At 37.6% G+C, this 27951-nt stretch overlaps 1 long non-coding RNA gene across 9 annotated transcripts in view; it reads right to left on the bottom strand.

Annotated features, from left to right (window-relative positions):
• Positions 1 to 897: 897 nt before the first annotated feature.
• Positions 898 to 27951, bottom strand: part of LOC114291905 (uncharacterized) — a 37949-nt gene continuing 10895 nt past the window's right edge. For 2 of the 9 annotated variants that reach the window (XR_014340204.1, XR_014340212.1), the window contains exon 5: positions 8354 to 8985. This is a non-coding gene — a long non-coding RNA (uncharacterized LOC114291905). Of the gene's footprint in view, positions 1158 to 8353; positions 8986 to 21789; positions 22552 to 27951 lie in introns of those variants that run through there. The other 7 variants (XR_014340211.1, XR_014340210.1, XR_014340208.1 and 4 more) reach the window with 6 other exon arrangements.

The raw sequence follows: 27951 nt of genomic DNA, 5'->3' as shown, positions 1-27951 counted from the left end.
ACTAGGGAGATTGGAGCAGATGTGATCCATAAAATTAAAGCAGAGTGGCTTAAGTAGAGAAGTGCGTTTGGAATACTATGTGATAAACGAGTACCCATTAGATTAAAAGGGAAGTTCTATAGAACGGCTATTAGACTAATGATGTTGTATGGAACGGAATGTTGGGCAACTAAGAAACAACATGTAGATAAAATGAGTATTGCTAAAATGAGGATGCTAAGGCGGATGTGTGATAAAGACTAGAAGATACAGAGTTAGGAATGAGTATATTTGTGAATGGATAGAGGTAACACCCATAGAAGATAAGTTGAGAGAGAATAAATTGAGATGGTTTGTTTATATACAATGGAGAGCAACACAGGCAATAGTGAAGAGATGTAATACAGTAACGGTAGAGGGAAGTGGTATGGGAAGGGGTAAACCTAGATTGACGAGAACTAGTATAGTAAATAGAGATATGAATTTCCTTAATTTGACTGACCAAATGGCCTTTGATAGCGTCGAGTGGAGAAGAAGGATTCATGTAGTTACCCTATTCATGTAGTTACTCTGTTCTAATGAGGAGTGCCAACATAACTACTTTGGTAAAGAATGTCAGGCTCAAGATATGCCCAAAAACCATTATCAACATACTCAGTCCCATTATCACTATGAAGAATTTTGATAGTAGCATTAAATAGATTCGTCACCATTTTATGAAAAAGGCAAAAGCAAGAGCAAACCTCATTTTTAGTTCGAAGTAGGTAAACGCAAGTCACATGAGAATAACAAACAATAAAAGTAACAAACCACCGATACCCAGAAGTGAAAATCACAATGGAAGGCCCCCACACATCAATAGGAAAAGCATAAAAGGAAAAGTACTTCGTTTATTAATCGAAAAATAACAAGTATGTTTATGCTTAGCAAGCTCACAAGCATCACAAACAAAATTATTCCTAGGACAGTCTCGAACTAAAGAAGGGAAAAGCTTCTCTAAAATACTAAAAATGATGACCCAAACGACGATGCCACTGCTGAAGGAGATGAAAGGAGGAGCCAATAGTGCAATGAATAGCCTAGGTGGAGGACAAAAGTAATGCAGGAGGGACGACATCTAGAAACTATAGTCCACCATGAGCTCTACCATTGCCAATCGTTGTCCCCGTAGCCATTTCCTGAAAGACACAACGAGTAGGAAAAAAGGTCACAAAGCAATTTAGAGAAATAGTAAGGCTACTAACAAAAAGTAAGTAAAAAAAATTAGGAACATGAACAACAGAAGAAAGAGAAAGTAAAGAGGAGCAATGAACTGAACCCTTGCTAGATACAAAGGATAAAGTGACATCAACCACTCTAACCTTATCCCACCTAGAAAAAGAAGAATAAGAATAGAAAAGAATAGAGGCACCTGTCATGTGGTTGGTTGGTAGCACTAGAATAATAATCCAATAAATTGACAAGGATGTACTAACGACACTAGCAGGAATACCTATGTGGGAAAAATTGGAAGAAATAGAAGTAGAATGAAGTGTGGGAGATGGGGAATCAAGCCGAGCCATCAAACGCCTAAGAATGTGTAACTCATCTTGGGAAAGAGTACTGAGCTCACTAGAAGTACTAGCAACAATCTCAGACACATGCGCTTGGGGACAAGTTGTACTACCACGGCCACGGCCCTAAGTAGGATGACCATTAAATTTCTAACAATGCTATCCATCATGTCTATCTTTCCCACAATAATCACACTTTAATCGATCTCGATCAACCAGTGTACACTAAACTGGACTAAGCTTAGGATCCTAGGCGGTAGGAGCAGCAACCAAAGTAAAACGATCCTAAATAGAGAAATCGACCATAGCACTACGCCGATTCTCCTCTTGCTGAACAAAAGCATAAGCCTCGCATAAGGTGAAAAAAAGAGAATGACCCAACACTTGAATGTGAATATGATCATACTCCAAATTAAGGCCAGCAAGGAAGTCATGCACGCACTCATTCTCCAAATTAAAGCCAGCAAGGGAGCGCTCCCCGCAATGCTCCACCAAGCACTTCCTACAACACTCCACTCGCCATCCTCTTCTTCAACACTGAAGGTGCCACCCGCCCTAGTTTCCTCCAACACTACATGCACCTGTACTCTTTCGGACACTTCCATCTCGTCATCATCACAAAGACAAAAAAAGAAGGAAGCGAGGCCGAGTTCATAAGCCAAATCATGGGCTACCCCAACACCAAGGCCATGAACCCGCCTCCTCTTCTTCAACACTGAAAGGACGACGGACGGGATATAACGCCTATGGAATGGAGCTGAGATCTCCTACAAAGTGGTGGAGAACCCGCGAAATCAGCTCATCGCCCAACAAGCACACATTTTCATCTGACTAGCTCACGACAGATGAAATTAGAAATGTAAATTCTCCATGAGCAATTAAAATTCTCCTTTGTATCCAAAGTCTAATTTTAGGACTCTATTTGAATACGTTATTTGCATGAGCTAATATTTTTGAACTTTCTAGCATAATCATGCACAAATACTCCCACTGGTCATAAAAGCATATGTACATAGGGCATTATTGTAGATACTTGTATCAAGCCTAATACGTGGCAAGCCCTACAGGTGCCACATCACCAAAGCCCCGCACATGTGGCAGACCCAGTGTTTTAAAAGGTAGGCACATAAGCTCGAGGAGAGGCGAGGCGAGGCGAGGCAAGGCGCAAGGATGCGCTTCATGCATAGCAAGGTGAGGCTACGTAGGTAAGGAGTAGATGGGGCGCTGAGGTGAGCTCCTTTTTCAGAGGCGCGGGGCGAGCCGATTCTGCACCTCGCTTTTCTTTTCACTCCAACGGTTCATATGGTTTTCTATGTGGATACCCAAATGGAATAAAATCTCTCTTCATTATAAAATGACCAAAATGTGGTCAAAGTGCCGAAATAATTGAAAAAAAAAACCTAGTGGGTGGAGAAGAGAAGACAAAAAGGTTCTTCTTTGGCTTTCGACACACAACACACAGGTTCTTCTCTTTCTCTTTCTCTTCTCTTCTTCTATGTTCTCTCTCTTCTCCTCTTCTCCTCTTCTCCTTTTCCTCTCTGGTTTTTTGTCTCCATTTTTTTGTTTTTTTGGCTTTATTTTTATATTCTTCTTTGGTTCTTTTCGATGGTTCTCTGTTCTCCTCTTCTTCTCTGGTTTTCTGCCTTTTCCTTTTTTTTTTTTGCTTTATTTTACTGGTCCTCTTCTCTTCTTCTCCCGCTCTTTGTTATTTTTCTTCTTTTTTTCTTCTCTGTCTTGGTTCTCTCTTTGTTTGTTTCTCCTATTTTCTCCTCTGCTTTTTTTTCTCCTCTGTTCTCTCTGTTTTTTTCCCCTATAAAAAAAAGTATAAAATCAAATCAACATTGAATGATGATGGATATTATAATTTTAATATACTACATATATTTGTTATGATGAAAAGTTTGCCTATTTTATAAATTTTGCTTTTCTTCTACTATGTGCGCCTTGCTTTGGTGAGGCACGTGCCTCGCCTCAGGCCTCGCGCTTAGGCTATAGGAGACCTTATCACCTCAGTGCGCCTAGAGCCTTTTAAAACACCAGGCAGGCCAATAAAGCACCATGCAGGCATATCACATGCCTGATACATAGCAAGCCCCACAGGCGCCATGTCACCAATACCCGCCTGCATGGCAGACCGCCAAGCCACAATGCAAAACCAAGACTACATGCTTAGCCAAACGAAAGCATGCACAAAAGCCCAAATATGAAGAGCCCTGCAACGAATTGCACCATGGCCCCTGCAAGCCTCTGGTCCTTCATACCCCGCTCCAAGTCTACACAACAATATAATCAGGCCCTCAACCTACTCGCATACATTGGACTTGGATTGATAAGAGTAAGCCATTGGCTCTCCTAAACATTGAGATAGGCCATTGGCCCATTCACTTACTTCGTTGCCTGGGTTGGGAACAAAACCCATGTATCATTGCTTAGGACCATCAGAGGATCTTGGACTAGCGGCTGAGGTCCTGGGATCGTCAAGATGGTTGTCTTCTTGCTAAGTCAACTCCCATCTTGATCAAGCTTGTAGTAGAGGCAATAGTGACCTTACACTCACACCTCCTGATGCATGTATGATATGTTGCTCTCCTGCCTGCCATCAAACCACAGACGGCAGTGGGGCTTATATCAGCTTCTGGCAGAGTTGGGAAGAACAAGTCACCTGTCCAACAGGTTGCTTGGGCTCTAATGCTCTGGGAGCCTATATAACATATCATATATGCAGTAGGCAAAATTAGCCACAACTCCAACACTACGACACAGATACACAACACATAAGTCTTACAGTTGAACTCACACTCATACTTGCACACTTAAACCTATACACGAAGTGTTCAAGGTCCATCAATGCCAACCTCTCCCTTTCCAAGCTTACCTTGGCTTCCTCTTCTCCACCTCTGGTGATCTCAGACCACTGAAGTGCCTGCCATCTTCCTAGAGGTCAACGACCGACTACCTCTACACAGACTTCACCCACACCCTTAGTCCATTTTCTTCATCCTCTTGAGTTATAGATTTTAGAGCTGTTGAAAATATTACAGATACTTCTAGTTTTTTCCATTTTTACTCTCCTTGTTTTGGTAAGGATAAAGTAATCGTTGTTGATAGCTCACTATCCTCTATATCCGGGAAGGGTTCTATTCATTACTCTTCCTCGATTTCTCTTTCCTCTGTTCATGTCCTAAATTTTCAACCAACATATTTTTTGTTAGTAGTCTTACTTCTTTAAACTGTTCATTGACCTTTTCTTCAACACATTGTGTTTTTTGGTAACTAAGCATAGCAAGAACAATTGGCAGTGGTAGAGCACATGATGGTATTTACTTTTCAAAGGGTACATCTCCTTCTTCATCTTTGCCTTTTTCCTCTGATCTGATTGACCAAGCATAAACGTTCTTATCCTTCAATTAATAATAATAAAAAATAAAAAATATATATATCTTTTTACGCTAATTAGCTAATGTATAGGGTCGTTTACCTATTGTTTCTCCTTTTGTTTATCATTAGCTTGTCACATTTATTGATTGTTATTCTTGTGTTACTTGGGTTTATTTACTTTGTGCTAAAAATGAAATTTCTCTTGCTTTAAAACCTTTCATAATATGGTGGATAATCAATTTGATGCAAAAAAACCTTTCTTTACAATCTCGTTGTCTAGGCACTCCAGAACATAATGGACTCACTCAACAAAAAACCCACCCTCTTCTTAAGGTTGCTAGTTATCTCATGTCTACTATGCATGTCCCTAAATTTTTTTGGAGTGATTCTGTTCTTATGCTTCCTATCTTATTAATAGTGTGTCCTCTAGTGTTCTCCAATTTGAAATTCCTCTAGAGATTCTTCCATTGACTCCTATTTCTTCTCTTGCTTCCAAGATTTTGGGTGTGTTTAGTGGCAGAGCCACTATAAGTCTAGGAGGGACATGTGCTCCTCAATTTTTTAAGGGTAAATTATAGTTATCCCTTTATGGCTAGGCAAAAAAATATGGATCCCCCTAAAGTTTGATTTGTAACAATGAACCCCCTAGGGCTAATAACAAATTGCAAAAATGACAATTTCCATCAAAATTAACAGAGCGTGGCCATAATGCGTGAAAACTTGATTATTTTATAAGGATAAATTACGCTGGACCTCCCTAGGGTTAGGCCCAAAAAACACGGTGCCCTCTTAAAATTTGATTTGTGATGATAAACCCTCTAGGGACTAAGACGCTTTTAAGAAGGTAACGTTTCATGTCGAACACCGTGTCGGACACCAACACGACACGACACTCATCTAACACTTCCTAACACTTAAATACACATGAAACACATTAAAATTTTGAATAAAATAACTTAAGAATTCAATGATGAAACAAAACCAACGTAAATTTATACTTATTCTGCTCCGGTAGCCTTTAAAATTTTATTATCTTTAACTTACATATACATTTATAGAATATAATAATTATTTATCCTTATTTATGAAATATAATAAGTATATAAAATAATATATTTTGCACATGTTGTGTCTTACATATTTTGAAAATTTGCATTTCGGCGTGTCCGTCTCGTATCCATATGGTGTCGTGTTCATATCCTTGCTTCTTAGCCTTGGGTACAATACCAAAGTGAAAAAATGGATGTTTTCAATGGGAAATGTTAGAAAAAAGGGGGTTATTTTGGTCTATATATCATGAGTTGGTTGGTTGTCTCGTTTATCTCACTATGGCTCGTCCAGACATCTCTTACGATGTCCATATTCTTAGCCAGTTTGCATCTGCTCTCAGTTCCACCCGTTGGGTTGCCTTGCTCCGCACTCTTCACTACCTTCATGGTACTTTGTTGCATTGTCTATTGTTGTCTGCTTCTCACGGACCTCTCATGTGCCACTCAATCAAGTGTCATCCTTCATACCACTTTTAGATCCTTCAGGTAATAAATATTTTGTTATTACTATTGTTAGGGATAGTCAAGATGTTATTGACTTAGATCTTCTTATAGCTCTCAGAAAGGGTATTAGAACTTATACTCAACATCTTATATCTAAATTTGTGTCATTATTCATTGTCACATACATATCATGCCTTTATTTCGTCTGTCTTATGTGTATTCCATAGGGTTTGAAAGAAGCTATCAATGATCTCAAGTAGAAAGTGGGGCTACGGTAGAAAAGAAGTTAATTCCTCATCCTCATGGAAAGAAACCAGTGGGTTGTAAGTGGGCATTCACCATTAAGCAAAAAACAGATGGGATGATTGGGAGATACAAAGCAAGACTTGTTGCCAAGGGGTGGGTTTACTCAAACCTACAAAATTGACTATCGAGAGACCTTGCCCCTGTGGCAATATTTAAATTCCATTCATACTCTTTTTCTTGTGCTACTAATTTGGGTTGGCCAATAATGCTTTGCTTCAAGGTGATTTGGAGAAAAAAGTATACATGGATGTGCCATCAAGATCTCAATCCACTATTGGGAAGGTTTGTCAGTTAAGGAAGGCTTTTTGGGATTGAAACAGTTTCCTCTAGCTTGATTTAACAGACTCCTTGAGGCTATGCTGAGATTTGAGTACAAACAAAGCAATGCAAACCACACTATGTTTGCCAAACAAGATAACGATAATATTGTTGTTCCTGTTGTATATGTGGATGACATATAGTCGTGACTAGTAATGATATAAAGAAAGTGACATAACTTAAGACAAAGTTAGCTAAGGAATTTGAGATTAAAGACCTTGGTCCTTTAAGATACTTTCCTGAGATTGAAGTTATCACATCAGATAAGGGCATTTTTATCTCTCAGAAGAAATACATTCTTGATCTTGTTGATGAAAGAGGCATGTTGGCTTGTAGGCCAACAAATTCTCCAAATGAGGCTAGTCATCAATTTAGCAGTGGTCCTGGTGACCCTATAGATATGAAGAGGTACTCGGGGGGAGACTTGTATATTTGCCCCCACTTGACCAAACATCGTGTATATAGTGGGGGGTTGTTAGTCAGTCTATCGATAATCCTTGTTCTGTGCATCTAGATGCAACATACCACATTTTGAGGAATCTTAAGTCAATTTCTAGGAAAGGGACCTTTTTCTCTAATGATGGTCACTTAAGATTTGAGGCATTTACTGATGCAAATTGGGCAAGTTCTGTTGATGATAGATAGTTTACTTCATGCTACTGAACCTTTGTAAGGGGAAATTTAGTTACTTGGTGTGGCAAGAAGGAGGCTGTGGCGGCTAGATCGAGTGCAATGGCAAAGTATATGGCACAAGTGAACTTACATGGATCCAATCCTTGTTGGCAGACCTAGGAATTTATGGTGTTGAACCAATAAAGTTATATTGTGACAACAAAGCTGCCAACAATATTACTCATAATTCAATTCAGCATGATAGAACCAAGCAAATTGAAATTGACGGACATTTCAGCAAGGAAAAGCTGAATAAGGTTTTGATTTGAATGCTTTCTGTGAAATCAGAAGTTGAGTGGGCTAACGTATTTACTAAAGGTCTTAGTAGCAAGGCTTTTCATCCCATTGTTTGCAAGTTAAGCATGACAAATATCTTTACACCAACTTGAGAGAGGGTGTTATGAGTTGTGTTTTATGCTTTAATTTTAGTTTAAGGGTATTTATGTACTTTGGACCTTACTAATCTAGATACAAGTGTCTGAGAAGAAAACCCTAATTTTTTGGTTTCTCTTTTCATTAGCCATTTATTGATTTTCTCTTCTCTCCTCCATTCTTTTTCTTTTCATCTTCAACTGTAAATTCAACAATAATCATTATTTACCATACAAAATATCCATTAGTTGTCAGCAGTATAAGAGGTAAAAACGAAAAAATTCCATCTATTTCATCATTTTCCAGCAAGAATGAAAGTGTGAAATAGTTTTCAAATAAGTACAACTTCCACTTGATTAGAAACGATCTTCATGAAAGATAATTGCTAATCTTGCACAAGTTCAACAATATTAATAAATAAATAAAAACACACATAACTTTTTAAAATATAAATATAGCATCATGCGTGTGATGTTAAAATTCAAATGACCCTTATTCAAGTTTTATGGTTTGATTGACTATGTGCCAAAAAACAAAGCAGCTACCTTTCGGCCAGCAAATCGTTCTTTCAGTTCTTTGATGTGATCCTGGACTTGAGGGAGTGCAAGAGCTTGAATGAAACGATCAGAATCTATCCCAATAGGAAACTGTAGTTTCAAGCTCACAAAGGGTATCAAATTATGAAGAATTCAGGGTTATAAGAAAAGGGTAACTTTGACATTCACGTGTAGAATAAGAAAATGAATCACCAGGTTTCCAGGTGATAGAAAAATATATGATCATCAGATAGTATATATACCGCTGCCACACAAGTTAGCTTTCCTTGATCCTCCACTCCATCACGTGTACCCTCGAGCCCAATAATACGGGTATAAGCACTAACAAAATGCCTTGCATAATCGTAAGTGTGGAAGCTGGAAGTAAATAATGAAAAAAAAAAAAAAATTAGAACCATGTGACGTTGAGAATGTAAAATTGTGCAGCAAATCTTACCAAATCATATCAATAATCAATTCAGGATCAACTAAAACTAAGACAGGATTGGTGAATACATCATCCACATTCTTAGCAATAAAGGCTTGTTCATGTTTTTTATAAAGAAATAATTTAGACCGTAGATGAGTTGGGAGCTCCTAACTGGGTACAAATGGATGCTTCAACAAAGTTAGATTAAGAAGAATCTTCTCTCTTACAAATGTATGAGCACCTTGAATTTAAAGTGCATGTGCTTCTTAGAACATAGCTAGTAAGATATCAATAGATGAACCAAGGGTAGGGCTACAAACAAACCAAGTTGTTCGCGAGCTGGCTCGGCTCGGCTCGGCTCAGCTTGGCTCGTTTAGTAAATAAGCTGAGCTCAAGCTCGAATAAGCTCGGCTCGTTTATCTTTATTTAAATTATATATTAAATATATTATTTATATATTAAATATATATTAATAATAGTATAAGTAGAGAAGTGCGTTTGGAGTACTGTGCGATAAACGAGTACCCATTAGACTAAAAGGGAAGTTCTATAGAACGGCTATTAGACCAGTGATGTTGTATGGGAGAGAAGGTTGGGCAACTAAGAAACATGTAGAGAAGATGAGTGTTGTTGAGATGTGGATGCTAAGGTGGATGTGTGACAAAGATTAAAAAAGACAGAGTTAGGAATGAGTATATTTGAGAATGGATAGGAGTAGTACTGATAAAAGATAAGTTGAGAGAGAATAAATTGAGATTGTTTGGTCATATACAACGGAGACCAACAGAGGCAATAGTGAAGAGATGCGATACAATGAAGGTATATAGTAGTATTAGGGGAAAGGGTAGACCTAGATTGACGTGGACTAGTGTAGTAAATAGGCATATGAGTTTCCTTAATTTGACTAACCAAATGGCCTTGGATAGAGTCAAATGGAGAAGAAGCATTCATGCAGCCGACTCCATTTGATGGGACTTTATACTTGGTTTGGTTTGGTTTATATAAATAATAGCATAAATACATTATTATACATTAAATAATATAATAATATTTTTTATTTAAATAATATAAATAAATAAAATCTTATCGAGCCGAGCCATGTTGAGCTCGAGTTTCATTTTTATTTTATTTTATTTTATTTATATATAAGCTCAAGTTTCATTAATATTAACAAGCCGAGCCAAGCTCGAGCCCAGTTAGTTATCGAGTCGAGCCGAGCCAAGCTCAAGTTTTATTATTATTATTATTATTATTATTATTATTATTATTGATATATAAGCTCGAGTTTCATTAATATTAACGAGCCGAGCCAAGCCTAGTTAGTTATTGAGCCGAGCTCAAGCCCAATAAACGAGCTCGATAAGTAAACGAGTCGAACTCGAGCTCAACAAAGCTCAGCTCAACTTGGCGCATTTGCAACCCCAACCGAGGAGTTGTAACCTATGTGGCTAGCCCTTGGGCAACCAAGTCTCCCCAAAGGGGAGATCCTAGGTTCCACTCTTAGAAGTGGAATGGTTTGCAAGACTTGAGTGCTTTCAAGGAGAGGGTGGGAGTTCAGCTTCCCTAAGATGCTAATCTAACAACTACTTACTAACTTTCACCAATCCAAGGAAAGTTTATCTGGCATTGTGGGACAACTAGAGCATAGCTAAAAAATAAGGAAACTTGTGATTTTATATAGAAACGGAAAAAGACAAAACATTGTAATCAATCAATATGGGATACACTAGGCATGAAAACTTTGGCTTCTTTCCTGTTCTTCCAATTTTGGTGAGGTACTAGTTGCCCCATCTCCGTTCACCTTGTGTGTGTGTAGGTAATTTAGTTTTAAAAAAATGCAAAAAAAAAAAAAAAACAAACATTAATGATGGTATGATGTTTCGTAGGGGTGGAATTATTGGGGGACAACCATATGATAAGCCATAGAACTGACTAATGCCTCACTATAAGAAAAAAATGAGTAAAATATGTGACAAATTGAACTTACAGAGGGTAAGAAAAATGCATGAGTTTTAGAGGGGTTGCTAAAGATTTTAAAAAATTAATGACCATGACGCCTAATTCCCGATATGTATCATACAATACTTCTGATACTGATACACTACATCTGTTGATACCAGGACTCAAAACCATGATATGCATCATCCCTATAAAGAAAATTCAGGGGTAATTACACTTTACCTCCTTGTGGTTTAATTGAAAAACACATTACCTCCTTATAATTTAAAAATATATACATAACCACGTTGTAGTTTGGAGTGAAGGTAAAGTCTAATTCCATTAATATTTTTTGTGAAAAGTCAATATTGCCCTTATTTTTCTCTTTAATTTTCTTTTTCACACCACCATCACCACAACTTTCTTTCTCTCTAGAAGTAGATCCAAACAGCCATCCCATAGTTGCCTCAAACAGCCACTACCTCCTTCCTCTCTCCTTATGCAACCCCAATTAATAAGGGGCTGTAGCAGCAATACAAAATAGAAACATGTTCAAAAGAAATATCACTAAGATCCAAGTCCAAGCTTTCATTAAGTCCATATTCTACTTATCTTAATGATGCTTACTAGTTACAAAATTTATGGGATGAAATATTTTTCGAGTCTTTTTTTTCCCTGTCTTTTCCTCTCTTACTTTTCCATAGCTATCCACAGCTGTATAGGAGCAGCAACCCACTCAATTCTTTGTCTTTCTCCTCGAAGCGCACCCAACTCAACGCCTCGATAGAAACCCAACAGCCACTGTTGCAATTACCTAACAAACTTAGCCCATCTCCTATCCTACTACTAACCACCCACCACCTTCGCCTCTCACAATACCCATGATGGTAGCCACCACTACAGTTTGGGTCATGGCTTAGTTGTTGTGTGCGCCTATATGTACAAATGTGTGTATCTGTAATGATAAGGAGAAGATGGTAGAGAAAATAGATGGTGGAAAGTGGTGGTGGTTTAGGTGGTCTGGGGTTTTGCCGGTTGAGGTGGTGCGTGGTAGCCACTATTAGTTATGGTTTCCACGGTAGAAAAAGACTGTGAGAGACTACCCTGGGAGGCCATGGTTTCAGTGGTGCTGGTCTTAGCTTGTTTTAGGAAGTGAAGGAGAAGGACAAGGAGATCACAGGGAGCATCTGGTGGGTGAATCTGCTGTGCAACAGCAGCAGCAGTGAAAGGAAGAATGAGGTGAATGGGAAGAAAGGAAATAAAAAAAGAAAAGATTAACGAAGAAACAAAGAGAGAAAGGGAAAAATTGTCATTTTCTCAGTCCAATTTTGTCACACACGCTTAATCAGTGATTTTTTGACATGCGCAGTTAATTTTAACGGAAACTGTTACTTTTGCACTTCACTCCAAACTACAAACAAGTTAAGTGTATATTTTTAAATCACAAGGGGGTAATGTGTTATCGGCTATGAAGCATGGATATGGACACGTGACACGACACGGACACACAAATTTTCAAAAAATGGGGGACACGACACGCTAGGAACACGTTCAATATATATAATCAAATTTATTTATCATATGTCATAAAATTATAATTAAAAAAAAATCATTGAAAGGTAATAAAAAAATACAAAATAACACAATTAAAATTATATAAAAAAAATAAAATAAAAAATTCATTGATTGAACATCATACATATTGTTAGAATAGTTATTTCTAGTTTATTTCTAGTTTATTTCTTTATTGTCCTTCTATTAATATTTACTTAAGTTGAGGGCATGATAGTCAATTCACTATGTTAAGGTTTGTATATGTATTTTGCTGATGTAGAGTTAATATTTCAATTCCAGATATATAAAATCTCTCTCTCTTCTTTTTCTTCTTCTTCCTCTTAAACCCTATAAACCCTAACTTTAAATTTCTTCATTATTCATTCTAACTTGGTATCAGAGCAATCTCTGTTTCATTAGGAAGTGTTCTACAGATTCTGGAGATCAATCGAAAGTGACTGCAATGTGCTAACGTCATCATCCGTATGATGACACCAGCATAACATCAGCACTATACGGACGAAACCCGTACCTCTTGGCTTGAAAATCTCTCTTGAGATTTATGGTGATTTTTGTGGATTTTTTTGATCATCCTTGATGTGAGTTTTCTATTTTCGAATGTTTTTCATATTTTTTGGTGCCTTTCTTTGAATCTGGTTTTGGGCCTTGTTTTTGTTGATTCTTCTTGCTGAAATCTATCCTATAGGAGCCAAAAATTACATCCCTAGTGATACTTGGTGTTAATTTGTTGTTCTGATGTGGTAAGATGAGTATTTGGCTTGAATTTGTGCCTTAATATGTTCGGCAGCTTCAGTATCTATTCAGTAGGCTTGTCTTTTCTTTTTTTTTTTTTTTGTCATTTCTACCTATTGGAATTGAATGTATAGGGGCTGAAATCCTTCTAGCAAGGGATAATTGATCTTCAGTGTTAATTTCTGTTAGTGGGTTGTTGTGTTGGTTCAATTTAGGTCTGAATCTGTTTGATAGATCTGTGTCTTCCTCACTTATGTCCAATTTGTCATGCATTCTTGTTTGTTGAGCTAGTTATGTTGCCTATATTGGTTATTATGGCTACTAGTTGCTGTGGATAGTGACTATTTGCAAGTATTGTGCTATATTCGTGCTCGTTTGTCGCGTATTCTGTGTGATTGATCATTATGGCCAAGATAGAGGCTAAGGCTATGGCTATTGGTAAAGATGATGACATGCCTAAATCTATCACTACAAAGAAATTGAATGGTGCCAACTACTTGGCTTGGGCTCATGCAGTCAAAATTTTCTTGCGTGGCAAGAAGAAGTCCCACTTCCTTAGCGAACTCCCACCTACTATTGATGATAAAGCATATGATGATTGGTGTAGTGAGGATTCTTGTGTTATGGGTTGAATTTGGCACAGTTTGGAGCCACATGTTGCCACTACCGTGGAATTTTGTGATACCTCTAAGGAAATATGGGACTCCCTTGCTGAATCTTTTTCGAATCAGAGTAATGTCTCTCAGGTCTGAGTTATATGAGTAGATCTTCGCTATGCACCAATATGGTCGGTCCCTTCCCGAGTATTATAGTAGTCTCAAGACCTTGTGGGATCAATTATTGCAGCATCGACCCTTCACTATTAATGTGAACAAATAAAAGCAACATTGGGAGGAGTTTATGATGGCTTCATTACTCTTCGGCTTAGATCCTGAATTGCAGAGGTTCAAAGATCAGATTCTTGCCAATGAGACTCTCCCTTCTGCTGCTAATGCCTATTCTCTGTTGTTACATTTTTCCTTCGGTCAAGCACAACCTACCACTGGGTCCTCTACTTTGTCATCTTCTACAATGGTCTCTAGTAGTGGAGATCATGGGCATACTCGAGGGCGTTTCATGGCCTATCTGGCCCTCGGGGCTCTTTTTATAGTTCACGAGGTTCTCGTGGTGGTACATCTTGTGGTTGCGGTTCCCGTGGTGGAGGTAGTAGTGGACCTAGCTCTCGCACATGTGGTGATCGTAAGTGTACTCATTGTGGTTCCCAAGGTCATACTGAACCTTGGTGTTGGCAGAAGTATGGCAAACCTAACCATGTGCATCAAGTTATGGATGCTCTATCCTCACAGTCGTCCTTGTTTTCCACTGGTTCTATTGCTTCTCAGGCTGATTCTCATGAGACACCACTCAGATTAATGAGCTTACTGCTCTTTTCCAGTCTCTCCGGCCTAGTATACCTTCATCCTCTACCGCTACTTTGGCTAGTTCAGGTAATATTGCATGTGTAGCTAAGTCTACTCAGCCTTGGCTCCTAGATTCTGGTGCTAGTTCTCATATCTCTTGCTATTCCTCTCTTTTTGATAATCTGAGGCCTGTTGATCATACTATTATACTTGTTGATGGATCTTCTCGACTTGTTAGTGGTCAAGGTCCTCTTCACCCTACTCCATCCCTTTCCTTACCCTCTGGTCTCTATGTTCCTAAGTTTCCATTTAATTTGCTTTTTATTAGCCAATTAACTCAAGCTCTCCACTGTTCTATAACCTTTTCTCCCACTTCATGTGCTTTGTAGGACTTTCAGACCAAGAGGATGATTGGTTTGGGCATGAGAAAGATGGTGTTGAAATGTGTCCCACATCGCCTGGAATTGCCCCATTTGTGCTGGTTATAAGTCTCCAGTTTCCCTCTCTTTAATACATGGGTTTTAAGGAGAAGTGTGGGCTGGACTTTTCAATTTGGCATCAGAGCTTGGTTGGGCCTGTGATTGGTGTGCTATTTGTCCGGCTACTATATGTTGTGGTCTAGGAGGGTGTGTTGGAATGTGTCCCACATCGCCTGGAATGGCCCCATCTATGCTAGTTATAAGGCTTCAGTTTCCCTCTCCTTAATAGCTGAGTTTTAAGAAGTGTGGGCTGGGCTTTTCAATTGATGGCTTATACTTTTTGGACACTGAGATTCCTCATCCTCCATCTACTGTGTTAAGCGCTGCTGTATCTTCTCTTCAGTGGCATTTCCACTTAGGTCATCCCTCTTTGGCCAAGCTCAAGTTAGTTGTTCCTAGTTTGAGTCATCTTCTATGAAGCACGGACACCTCTTTGAGGGCTGCGTATCAGTGTCGGACATGCGTCAGACACATGGTGGACGTGTCCGACACGCAGTAGGTGTCCGATTTTTTTTTTTGTGATTTTTTGCAGCCGGACACGTAACGGACACATTTGGGACACCACAGGGTGAAATTCATAATTTATGAAACTTCTGTGGGGGTCAATTTGCAAAAAACATAAACAAATCAATTTATAACCTAGAATCGAACAGAGAGAATAGGAGAGAGAGAGAGAGAGAGAGAGAGAGAGAGGCTCGTCAGGCACACCTGGTAACTCTTCGCTGGTCAGTCGTCGCTCGTCGATGGTCGGTGGTCGCTGCTCACTGCTCTTGCTGTTATCCAAGGTACAACTTTGTTCTTCTTCTTCAATCTTCTTCTCCGATCTTCCCTGTTGTCTCTCTCAGTCTCTCTCTCCCTTAGTCACTCTTTCTCTTCTACTCTGATCTTGAACTATTATTTTCTTTTTTCTTTTTTTCTCGTTTATATGGTGATTGTAACATCTCTCTCTCTCTCTCTTTCTCTTCTATTTTATTTTTTCTTCTCTCTCTCTACCTCTGTTATTTGATTATATATATATATATATATATACATTTTTGACTAATTAGTTTTGTTAATTTTAATGATATGTGTTTATTAATTTTATTATAGGAACCAATTTTTAATTATGAAACAATGGCTACTACGGGTGGTAGTTCTAATGACACACCTAATGATGATTTTGATGAGAACAAACCATTGTGGAAGTATAACAAAACCTAGGGAAGGAGGAAGAAATTACCAATTACAATGTAATTTTTGTAATAATACTTTCAAAGGCTCATATACAAGAGTAAGGGCACACCTGTTAAAACTCCCAGGAAAGGGAATTGGTGCTTGTAAGAAAGTTACAAGTCAAAAACTTTCACAAATACAAAATGAGAATGATGTTGCCGAACTGAGAATTAAAAATGCTAATCCCAAAAATGTCCAATTTCCTCCTAGTGTATCAGTGGGTAGTAGTTATTCTTATGAATGAAAGAAGAGAACATGTGGGAGTGGGAATGGGAGTGGGCCTAGAACTAGGAGTGGGGCTACTATTGAGAAAGCATTCAACATGAAGGATAGAGAGCAATTGCATTTTGAAATTGCTAGGACCCTTACTATATTAGCTCTTACTCATTTGCTGCAAATCATAATATTTCTCGATATTTGCCTCCGGTTATAATTTGTTACGAACCACATTACTTCAAAAGAAGAGCGCAAATATTGATAGATTGTTGCAACCAATTAAGGGCACATGGATGGAAAAAGGGGTGAGCATTATTAGTGATGGTTGGAGTGATTCTCAAAGGAAGCCTTTGATTAATTTTATGGTAGTGAGTGAAAGTGGGCCTATGTTCATTAAGGTAGTTGATTGTTCTGGAGAAACTAAAGACAAATATTTCATTGCAAATTTGATGAAAGATTAATGAGGTTGGGGCAAGTAATGCAGCTCAAGTCATCACGGATAATGCTCCTAATTGTAAGGCAGTCGGACAACTCATTGAAGCTCAATTCCATCATATTCTATGGACTCATTGTGTAGTGCACACATTAAATCTAGCTTTGAAAAATATTTTTGCTGCAAAGAATATTGAGAGGAATGAAGTCACCCATGAAGAGTGTAATTGGATTAGTGATATTGCCGGAGATGGTTTGATGATTAAGAATTTTATCTCTAATCACTCAATGCGATTGGCTCTGTACAATGAATTTGTGTCGTTGAAGTTGCTTTCGGTTGCCGAAATAGGATTTGCCTCCACAATTGTTATGCTCAAGAGGTTGAAGCTTATAAAATGTGGTTTTCAAGCAATGGTGATTAGTGACAAGTGGAATTGTTATAGAGAGGATGATGTTGGGAAGACAAAATTTGTAAAAGGAAAGATTTTGGATGATGTGTGGTGGGACTATATTGATTATATTCTTTCCTTCACGGGTCCTATATATGACATGCTTAGGGCTTGTGATACGGACAAACCTTGTCTTCACTTAGTACATGATATGTGGGACACAATGATAGAGAAATTGAAGATGACAATATATAGGCATAAAGGGAAAAAACTAGATGAGGAATCTACATTTTACAATGTGGTGCATCAAATTCTCATGGATCGTTGGAATAAGAACAATACTCCTCTCCATTGTATGGTACATTCATTGAATCCAAAGTAAGTACCACATTTAAATTTGTTTTAGATTTTTTTTTTAATGGACTTATCTAGTCTTTCTTGAAATAATTATTTTTCCTATTTTGTATTGTAGGTACTATAGTGATGAGTGGCTCCATGAGGATCAAAATAGAGTTCCTCCACAAAGGGATAAAGAGGTGACACATGAGAAGAACAAGTGTTATAAGAGGTATTTTGAAGATATCACGGAACGAGCCAAGGTGATAACTGAGTTTGGAAAATTTTAGGGTTATGTTGACGCATTCTCAAAATATAATAGATGGCACATGAATCCTTATACTTGGTGGTGTGCATATGGTGCATATGCACCAACTCTTCAAAAACTAGCTTTGAGACTACTTGTTTAACGCGCTTCTTCATCTTGTTGTGAGACAAATTTGAGTACTTACTCCTTTATTCACTCAGTGAGAAGGAACAAAATGGTCCCTCAACTAGCGGAGGACTTGATGTTCATTCATAGCAATCTTTGTCTTTTATCAAGGAGGAGCTCCCAATACTTTGCAAGGAGAAACAAAATATGGGACATTACTTTGACTCACTTGATGATATTGAAATGCTTAGGATAGCTAACCTCTCACTTGATGAACCGGCTATAGAGGTGGTGCTATTTACAAATGAAGGAGAAGATGGAAGTGATGGTGAAGATGTTGTACTAGTTTCCTCTATTTAGGTTTACATTTTCTGATATTTATGGATTTTGTAATAGATGATGGTTGTTGGTACATTGGATAATTTTATATTTTGTGGTTTGGTTTTCATGCATTTTGTAACAAATGATGGTTGGTAGCTTGGAATGACATGTTATGTATTGATGGAATGCAATTTTTATGTTATTTGTGAATGATATATATAATGTTAAATCAATGAAATGTTTTTTTTTTTTTTTAAATTTTAATAGTGTTATTTTGTATTTTTTATTACCTTTCCATGATTTTTTTAATAATTTTATGACATATAATAAATAAATTTAATTATATATATTGAACATGTCCCCAGTGTGTCGTGTCTCTTATTTTTTGAAAATTTTCATGTCCGCGTGTCCGTATCGTGTTCATGTCCGTGCTTCATAGGTCATGTTTCTCAGATTGAGTGTGAAGCCTATCAATTTGGGAAGCATCACCGTAATTTTTTTCCTATCAGGAGTGTTAGTCGTGTGTCTGAGCCTTTTGCTCTTATCCATACAGATATCTGGGGTCCTTCTGGAACACCCACTGTTAATGGTTTTTTTTTATTTTGTTATTTTTGTGGATGATTACTCTCGGATGACTTGGTTGCTTTTCCTGAAACAGAGATTTGATTTTCCTTCTATTATCTCTAAGTTTTATAATGAAATCTTTACTCAATTTGGGAAACGTATTAAGATATTTCGGTCTGATAACGCCTTAGAATATGTGCAATCTATTGTGACTACCTCTATGATGCTCATGGTGTTATTCATCAGACTAGTTGTTCTTATACATCTCAAAATGGTGTTGCAGAGCGTAAACACCGTCATTTGTTAGATGTTGCTCGCATACTGATATTTAATATGCACGTTCCTAAACAGTTTTGGGGCAATGTTGTTCTCACCGCTTGTTTTCTTATTAACCACATTCCTTCTAGTATTGTACACACATCTCCCTATTCTCAGTTATATCCCGCATCGTCTCCTTTTCCCTTGTCACCTCGTGTTTTTGGTTGTGTGGCCTTTGCCCATGTTCTTGACCCCGACTTAGATAAGTTATCTCCCCGTGTTCAGAAGTGTGTGTTCTTAGGCTACTCTTGTACTTAGAAAGGGTATCGATGTTATCATCCTGAGTCGCATCGATACTTTGTCAGTGCTGATGTTACCTTTTTTGCGTCCACTCCTTTATTCTCCTCCACTAGGCAACAGTTATCCACTAATCTTGTCTCTTATCATGAGGGGGAGCCAGCTTCTCTCACCCCTACTCTTCCGTCTTGTGTGCGTTCCTGCTCCACCGCTATATCCTCTCCCTCTAGTCTTCCTATTACCCCTTCTTTGCAAGTTTATCAATGGTCTCAAGCTCGTCACATTGTATCTTATGGCCCGACCAGTTCATCTCCTTTGTCTGAGGTTCCTGAGTCGCTTGTTCCATCTGTTGATGTGCCCTTTGATGACCTTCCTATTGCCCTCTGCAAAGGTAAACGTACTTGCACTCAACATCCTATTGCTAATTTTGTTTCTTATGACTACCTCTCTCCTTGTCTTCACTCCATTGCTTGTAACTTGTCTAGTATTCTCATTCCTTGCTCCTATTTGCAAGCTATATCCATCTCCGGTTGGAAGCATGCAATGGATGAGGAAATGCATGCCCTTCATTAGAATCAAACATGGGAACTTAACCCTCTACATTTTGGCAAATCTAGTGTGGGTTGTTGAAATTATACTGTTAAGTATCTTCCTGATGGGACTGTTGAGTGGTTTAAGGCTCGCCTGGTAGCCAAAGGCTACACACAAACCTATGGTGTTGATTACTTGGAGACTCTCTCCTGTGGCCCTTCTTAATTTTGTTTGGATTCTTCTCTCTGTTGCTGTTAGTCAGCCTTGGCCTTTGTACCAACTTGATATCAAGAATACCTTTCTTCATAACAATCTCAATGAGGAGGTCTATATGGATCAGCCCCCTGGCTATGTTGTTATCGGTCATGAGCATCTTGTTTGTCGATTAAGGAAGGCCTTGTATGGTCTCAAGCAGTCCCATCATGCCGGGTTTGATCGTTTCAATGCTATTGTGCTTACCTATGGTTTTCATCGTTCCACTTTTAATCACTCTGTCTTTGTTCGACACTCATCTGCTGGGAGTATTGTTCTTATTGTCTATGTCGATGACATAATCATTTTTGGGAGTGACTCCACTGATATTGCTAATTTGAAGCGGTATTTGGCCAACAATTTCACACTAAAGACTTGGGTCACCTTTGCTATTTTCTTGGGATTGAAATTGCCCGCTCTTCTCAGGGTTTGTTTCTCTCCCAACGGAAGTATGTTCTTGATCTCCTCACTGAGGCTGGCCTCTTAGGCGCGCGCCCTAGTGATACTTCCATGGATTCTAGTGTTAAACTTGATGGCGAAACACGGGACTTGTTTCCTGATATTAGTCGTTATCGTCGATTGGTTGGGAAGTTAATCTATCTCACTGTCACTCGTCCCGATATTACGTATGTCGTAGGTGTGGTTAGTTAGTTTATGCATGCTCCCCTCCAACTGCATTTTGCTGCTGTGTCGTATTTGCTATATCGCCCATCTTCCTCGTTATCTGTAACTGGCTTTAGTGATGCTGATTGGGCTGGTAACAAGACTGACCGTCGTTTTACCTCGGGCTATTGTACCTTTGTTGGTGCTAATCTTGTTACTTGGCGTGGCAAGAAACAGCTTGTTGTTGCTCGTTCTAGTGCCGAGGTTGAATACTGTGCCATAGCTCATACTACTTCGGAGATACTCTGGGTTCAGTCTCTTCTTCGAGATTTTGGTTCTTCTGTTCCCACTCCTATGACTATGTCTTGTGATAATCAGGCTGCTATCTTCATTGCCAATAATCTCGTGTTTCATGAACGAACCAAACATATCAAAGTTGATTGTCATTTTATCTGTGATGTCTTACTCTACAAGCAACTTGTGACTCCTTATGTTCGTTCTGAAGATCAGTTGGGTGATATTCTCACTAAACCTTTGGCTCGGTCTTCGTTTCATCGTTTATCCGTGAAGCTGGGCATGTTTGACCTCTATGCTCCAGCTTGAGAGAGGGTGTTAGAATAGTTATTTTTGGTTTATTTCTTTATCATCCCTCTGTTAATTTCAATTTAGGGTATGATGATCATTTCATTATGTTAGGTTTTATTGATGTAGAGTTAATATTCCAATTCCAAATATATAAAAATCTCTCTCTTCTTCTTCTTCCTCCTCTTAAACCCTATAAACCCTAACCCTAAATTTCTTCATTATTCATTCTAACTTATATCATTCACAAATAACATAAAAATTGCATTCCATCAATACATAACATTGCATTCCAAACTACCAACCATCATTTGTTACAAAATGCATGAAAACCAAAGCACAAAATGTAAAATTATCCAATGTACCAACAACCTATTACAAAATCCATAAACATCAGAAAATGTAAACCTAAGTAGAGGAAACTAGTACATATTCACCATTGCCTCCATCTTCTCCTTCATCTGTAAACGGGGCTGCCTCCATAGTCGGTTCATTAGGTGAGAGGTTAGCTATCCCAAGCATTTCAATATCATCAAGTGAGTCAAAGTTATCTCTTGCAATGTCCCACATTTTTGTCTCTCCTTGCAAATATTGAGAGCTCCTCCTTGATAAAGGACGAAGATTGCTATGAATGAACACCAAGTCCTCCGCTCATTGAGGGACCATTTTGTTCCTTCTCACAGAGTGAATAAAGGAGTAAGTATTCCAATTTGTCTCACAACAAGATGAAGAGGCGGGTTGCACAAGTAGTCTCAAAGCTAGGTTTTGAAGAGTTGGTGCATAGGCACCATATGCACACCACCAAGTATAAGGATCCATGTACCACCTACTATGAATGAAATCATATTCGAAGAATGCTTCAACATAACCCGAAAATTTTCCAAACTCCATTATCACCATGGTTTGCTCCATGATATCTTCAAAATACCTCTTAAAACACTTGTTCCTCTCACATGTCACCTCTTCATCCCTATGTGGAGGAGCTCTACTTTGATCATCATGGAGCCACTCATCACTATAGTACCTAAAATACAAAATGGAAAAAATAATTATTTCAAGAAAGACTAGATAAGTCCATTAAAATAAAATATCTAAAACAAAATTAAATGTGGTACTTACTTTGGATTCAATAAATCTGCGATACAATGGAGTACTGTTCTTATTCCAACGATCCATGAGAATTTGATGCACCACATCGTAAAATGTAGATTCCTATTCTAGTCTTTTCCCTTCATGCCTATATATTGTCATCTTCACTTACTTTATCATTGTGTCCCACGTATCATATACTAAGTGAAGACAAGGCTTGTTTGTGTCACAAGCCCTAACCATGTCATATATAGGACCCGTGAAGGAAAGAATATAATGAAAGTACTCCCACCACACATCATCCAAAATCTTTTCTTTTACAAATTTTTCCTTCCCAACATCATCCTCTCTATAACAATTCCACTTGTCATTAATCACCTTTGCTTGAAGACCACGGTTTATAAGCTTCAACCTCTTGAGCATAACAATTGTGGAGGCAAATCATGTTTTAGCAACTGAAAGCAACTTCAACAGCACAAATTCGTTGTATACAGCCAATCGCATTGAGTGATTAGAGATAAAATTCTTAATCATCAAACCATCTCCAGCAATATCACTAATCCAACTATACTCTTCATATGTGACTTCATTCCTCTCAATATTCTTTGCAGCACAAATATTTTTCAAGCTAGATTTAATGTGTGCACCACACAAAGAGTCCATAGAATATAAGGGAATTGAACTTCAATGAGTTGTCTAGTTGCCTTACAATTAGGAGCATTATCCATGATGACTTGAACCACATTACTGGCCCCAACCTCATTAATCACTTATTTTATCAAATTTGAAATGAAATACTTGCTCATCAAATTTGCAATGAAATATTTGCTTTAGTTTCTCTAGAACAATCAATTGCCTTGATGAACATAGGCCCACTTTCACTCACTGTCATAAAATTAATCAAAGGCCTCCTTTGAGAATCACTCCAACCATCACTAACAATGATCACCCATTTTTCCTTTCATGCGTGCCTAATTGGTTGCAACAATCTATCAATATTTGCCCTCTCCTTTTGAAGTAATGTGGTTCTTAACAAATTATAACCGGGAGGCAAATATCCAGAAATATTATGATTTGCGGCAAATGAGTAAGAGCTAACATAGCACTCCCACTCCCACATGTTCTCCTCTTCTTTGATTCGTAAGCATAACTACTACCCACTGATACACTAGGAGGAAATGATACATTTTTGGGATGAACATTATTAATTCTCAATTCAGCAACATCATTCTGATTTTGCATTTGTGAAAGTTTTTGATTTGTAAGAGCATCTCCAATGGCAAACGCTATAATAGCATTGCCATTGTTATAATTTGACAATCTACAGTACCAAATTGCCAAATTATAACAATAGTGCTCCAATAGTCACATGCCATTTTAGCAAACCTCAACCAACTTTCCCTCCAATTTTGTAGGTGATGTTTGGATATGGGTTTATGAGTATTTTTTATCGTGTCATTTTTTTATCTTTTATGACCTTTTTAAAACTTTTTTAATAGAAATTATATATTTACATTCTACCTGACTAGACAAATGTAAAAAAATTAAAAAAATTAAAAAATTGAAAAAAAAAATATAAATATAATTCACCCCACCAATTAATGTCTTTTTTTATTTTAATAAAATTGTCTTCATTTTTAACTTTATTGCTTTCATTTTAATAACTTCGTATTTTTCATAATAACATCAAAAAATTATTTACATTCTACCAACTAGACAAAATATAAAAAATTTAATATTTTAAAATATATATAATTCATCACACCATTCATATGCCATTGCAAAATTTTTAAAAAAAATAATAATAACAATGCTTCAACCTTCACAAAAACCCATTTTCTAACTGTTGGATCACATCAATGGCTCACATTGGTGCCAACTTTTTTTTTTTTATCAAACCATTCAGTCTCTCTCTCTCTCTCTCTAATTTTTTTTCATGCTCACTCTCTCATTTCTTCTCTCAATCTAGAACCTTCATCGACCCCAGAACCTTTTCTCTTTCTCATTTCTTCCCTCTCTATAAATCTCCATCTTTTTTATCAGAACCTTCTCTCCAAAGCAGCGTCTCTCTCTGTCTCTCTCTCTCAATTACTCTCTCCCCTTGTCTTCCACCGGCGATCATCACTCTTTCCCTCACACCATCTTCATCACTACCAAGCTCTTGTCTCCCTCTGTTTCGAGAACCACAACCACTAGAACCACCACAAGAACCACAACCAATCTCCAAACCCCAAATTTCCTTCTCTAACCCTATGTTCTAACCCTCTTCTCTCTGTCTCTCTGTCTCTCTCTCCCCCTCCGTTCTAACCTTCTTCTCCAATGATCCAAACCCTAACGAAAATGATCCAAACCCGAAACCCTAACGAAGACGATCCAAATACGAAGACGAAGAAGATGAAGTCGAAGCCCTAATGAAGACGATCCAAACACGAAGATGAACAAGATGAAGCTGAAGCATCTTCAAATTCCAGGTATTTTTTAGTATAATTTGCTGAAATTGAATTTTTTTTTTCCGCTTTAGATTGCTTCAAATTCCTGAAATTTTGATTGATTGATATTCCTAAAATTTGCTGAAATTCCTGAAATTGGATTGACATTCATTGAAATAAATATAAATTTTTTTTGCCTAATTTTGAAATTTAGCTTTAGAATTTATTTTTTTGGTTGTTTTATTTTTTGGTGGATTTTGTTTTTGTTTTGAAAGTTTTTGCTGGGAAGGATGATGAGAAAGGGAGGAAATAGTTGGTTTTGGTGACTTGGCACATTTGGTAGCCGCCAAAGCTAATGCCAAGTATGACACAAGTTTTGGCATTTGCCAAATATAGCAACTGTCAAAGCTTACCATTGGAGACCACTTTTGTCCCATACCTGCTATAAAATGGCTTTAGCAGCATCAATGGCAAACCATTGGAGATACTATAACTTTCTTACAAGCACAAATTTCCTTTCCTGGGAGTTTTAACATGTGTGCCCTTACTCTTGTTTCAGAATCAAAATCAAAATCATCATCTGGTATGTCATTAGAACTACCACCCGTAGTAGCCATTGTTTCAGAATTAAAAATTGGTTCTTATCATAATATTAATAAACACATATCATTAAAATTAACAAAACTAATTAGCAAAAACAAAAACAAAAAGTATATATATAATTAAATAACAGAGGCAAAGAGAAAAAATAAAATAAAATCAAAGAACACAAAAATAGAGAGAGAGAGAGAGAGAGAGAAAGGGTGTTACAATCAGCATATAAAAGAAAGGGGAAAAAAATGGTCAAATAGTAGAACAGAAAAGAGAGAGAGCGACTGAGAGACAAGATTGATGAACGAAGAACGAAGAAAAAGATCGAAGAAGAAGAACGAAGAATAAGATCAAAGTTGCATCTTAGATAACAGCAAGATCAGCGACCAGTGACCAACGACGACCGACCACTGACGAGCAACGAGCGACAACTGACTAGCAACGACCAACCAGGTGTGCCCGACAAGCCTTTCTCTCAGTCTTTTCTCTTTTCTCTATTCGATATCTAGGTGAGAACTTGATCTGTTTGCTTTAATTTTTATTTTTTACAAATTGACCCCCACTTGAAGTTTCATAAATTATGATTTTCACCCTGTGGTGTCCCAAACGTGTCCATTACGGTTCCAACTGCAAAAAAAATAAAAATAAAAAATGGACACATACAACATGTCAGACACGTGTCTGCCGCGTGTCCAATGCATGTTCATGTCCGACACGTGACCAACGTTGATACGCAGTCCTCAGAGAGGTGTCCGTGCTTCATAACTTTCTTACAAGCACTAATTCCCTTTCCTGGGAGTTTCAACATGTGTGTCCTTAATCTTGTATATGAACCTTTGAAAGTATTATTACAAAAATTACATTGTAATTGGTAATTTCCTCCTCCTTTCCTAGGTTTTGCTAATTTAGTTATATACTTCCACAATGGTTTGTTCTCATCAAAATCATCATCAAGTATGTCATTAGAACTACCATCCGTAGTAGCCACTATTTTAAAATTAAAAATTGGTTCCTATAATAAAATTAATAAACACATATCATTAAAATTAACTAAACTAATTAGTAAAAATATATATAATTAAATAACAGAGGCAGAGAGAGAAAAGAAATAATAAAATAAAATCGAAGAAAAAAAATAGGAGAGAGACAGAGAGAGGTGTTACAATCAGCATATAAAAGGAAAAAGAAAAAGAAAAAGAAAAAGAAAAAAAAAGATCAGAAGAGAGAGCGATTGAGAGAGAAGATCGAAGAAGAAGAAGATCGAAGTTGAACCTTAGATAACAGCAAGATCAGTGACCACTGACGACCAACCACCAATGAGCAAGGAGCGATGACTGACCAGCGATGACTAACCAGGTGTGCCCGACAAGCCTTTCTCTTAGTCTCTTCTCTTCTCTCTGTTCAATATCTAGGTTAGAACTTGATCAGTTTGCTTTAATTTTATTTTATTTTTTTACAAATTGACTCCCACTTAAAGTTTCATAAATTTTGATTCACCCCGAGGTGTTCCGAACGTGTCCATTACGTGTTTGGCTGCAAAAACAAAACAAAACAAAACAAAACAAAACAAAACAAAACAAAACAAAAAAAACAAAAAAGCAGACACCTTCTACAGCGTGTAGGACACGCGTCCACCGCATGTCCGTGTCAAACACATGTCCAACATTGATACGCAGCCCTCGGAGAGGTGTCCGTGCTTCATAGGTTATCGGTCTAAACCACAAGGGGGTAAAATGTAATTAACCCAAAAATTCAAGATTCATATTCATAAGGTTGAGTCATTGTTTTATGCAAACCATCTTATGTACAATAACCATCTTGTTTCTATTGAAAGGGAAATGTTGAGGAAAAGATAAGAAACTAAGCATGATAGTAAGAGAGCTAGCCTATGATGTAATGCCAATATCACAAATTAACCTTCTTCTTTTTTTTTTTTTTTTTTTTAATTGCTGTCATCGTCATTGTCACCTTCATCTTTAACTTCTGAATAGAGAAGTAATCATGGAAAAGCTAAGTTCTCAAATCTCTAAAAGAAATACGAAGATGTTGCCAATCCCCACGGAGGAAAAGGCATCATTTATGCATTAAATGCAAAAAACTGCTTTCCACACTGCAGTCCATCCATTGACTCAACTCTGTCATTTACAAACCAACACCAACACCAACACCAACACCAACACCCTCCCTCTTGGGAGCATTGGATCTCATACATTACAGGCATTACTTTCAGATTTGTAAAAAAACACAGCCAAGAAGATTAATATTTTTATTTTGTGGCCATACACATACTTGAGCAATTTGTGTTTAATAAGTCT

This window comes from Camellia sinensis, chromosome 9 (genome assembly GCF_055761805.1).
Source record: "Camellia sinensis isolate YWXY chromosome 9, ASM5576180v1, whole genome shotgun sequence".
NCBI lineage: Eukaryota > Viridiplantae > Streptophyta > Magnoliopsida > Ericales > Theaceae > Camellia > Camellia sinensis.
Note: the sequence above shows the minus strand (reverse complement) of the source record. Positions and strands in the feature narration are given on the sequence as shown.